Here is a 1,842-nt window from a genome sequence, read left to right as displayed (position 1 = left end):
AGGGGTACAGAGAGTAGAGGGGGTAGTACAGGAGTACAGTGGAAAATCACCAGGCGGTGAGAGAGAGGGAGAATATAGTGGAGTATAGTGGGGGACTAGAGTGGAGAGAAATCGTAGTATGGGGTAGAGGGGACAGAGAGGAGTACAGGGAGTAGAGGTGAGAAATAGAGAGGAGGAAGGGAGATAGAGAGATATAGGGATAGAGGGTAATAGGGGGGGTCTAAGGGGTGAATAATAGATAGGGGAGGATAGAGTGAAAATAACCAGCGTGAGAGTAGATTAGAGATAGAGAGAGGAGGAGGATAGTTAGAATGGAGAAAGTGGGAATAATAGAGAGAGAGTATAGTTAGGGATAGAGAGGGGAGAGTACAGGGGGATGATAGAGGGGGGTAGAGGAAAATATCCACTGGTGGTGAGAGAGGGATAGAGGGAAGTAGTGGTGTAGAGAGAGAGGTGGAGGGGTGGGGTGAATAGAGAGGAGGAGCAATGGAGAGGGGGGGATAGGTGGAAGAGAGGGTGGGTAGAGAGGGGGAAAATCCTAGGAGGGGCGGTGAGAGGAGAGAGAGAGGGGGATAGAGGAAATATAGAGAGAGATACAGGGGGAGGAAGGGGAGGGGGAGAAGAGAGAGGGGGGGGGATAGAGGGGGAAATCCACCGGCGGTGAGAGAGGAATAGAGAGGGTACAGGGGGTAGAGAGAGGAGAGAGTACAGGGGGGTATGGAGAGATGGGGACAGAGAGAGGAAAAATTCACTGGCGGTGAGAGAGGAATAGAGAGGGTAGAGGGGGGTGGAGAGGGGATAGAGAGAGAAGGGGGAAATCCCACCAGCTGGTGAGAGGCGGAATAGAGAGATAGAGAGATTGTAGAGAGGGGGAATAGAGAGAGAAGGGAGAGAGATAGAGGGGAAAATCCCACCAGCCGGTGAGAGGCCAATGGATGGAGGGAGATAGAGAATAAAATATATAGAGAGAGTACAGGGGAGAGTAGAGAGAGAAAGAGAATACAGGGGAGAGGGAGAGGAAAGTAGAGAGAAATATATATATATATATATATACAGAGAGAGAGAATGCAGGGGAGAAATAGAGAGAGAGGAGAGTAGAGAATACAGGGGAGAGAGAGGAGAAAGGAGAGAAAAAATAGAGAGAATATAGGGGCGAAATAGAGAGAGAAGAGTAGAGAATACAGGGGAGAGAGAGTAGAGAATACAGGAGAGAAATAGAGGAGAGAGGAGAGGAGAGTAGAGAATACAGGGGAGAAATAGAGAGAGGAGAGTAGAGAATACAGGGGAGAAATGAGAGAAAAACAGAATACAGGGGAGAGAGAGAGAGGAGAGTAGAGAATACAGGAGAGAAATAGAGGAGAAAGGAGAGAATAACAATACAGGAGAGAAATAGTGAGAGAGACGGAGAGGGAAAGAGAGAATACAGGGAGGAGAAAGGAGAGAAAAATAGAGAATACAGGGGAGAAATAGAGAAAAACAGAAAATACAGGGAGGAAATAGAGAGGGGGGAGAGTAGAGAGAATACAGGGGAGAGAGAGAGAGAATACAGGAGAGAAATAGAGAGGGAAAAAATAGAGAGAGAGAGGGAATACAGGAGAGGAATCGAGAGGGTACGAGAGACGGAGGAAAAAAAGTGAAAAGCTGAGAGAGAGATTCCCTCTCTTACAGAGGGGAAAATACAGTGGATGGAGATAATCGAGAAGGAAGTAGAGGAAGGAGGATACAGAGAGGGAGAGAGGGAAGAAATCTAAACGCAGCTAGACAGAGAGAGAGGAGATAGAGAGAGAGAGAAGAGAGAAGAGGAAAGATGGGAGAAGGGGGGGAAAGGAGAGGGATAATGAG

The sequence above is a fragment of the Leucoraja erinacea genome, unplaced genomic scaffold, assembly GCF_028641065.1.
Source record: "Leucoraja erinacea ecotype New England unplaced genomic scaffold, Leri_hhj_1 Leri_1342S, whole genome shotgun sequence".
NCBI lineage: Eukaryota > Metazoa > Chordata > Chondrichthyes > Rajiformes > Rajidae > Leucoraja > Leucoraja erinaceus.
This window is presented reverse-complemented; position numbering follows the sequence as displayed.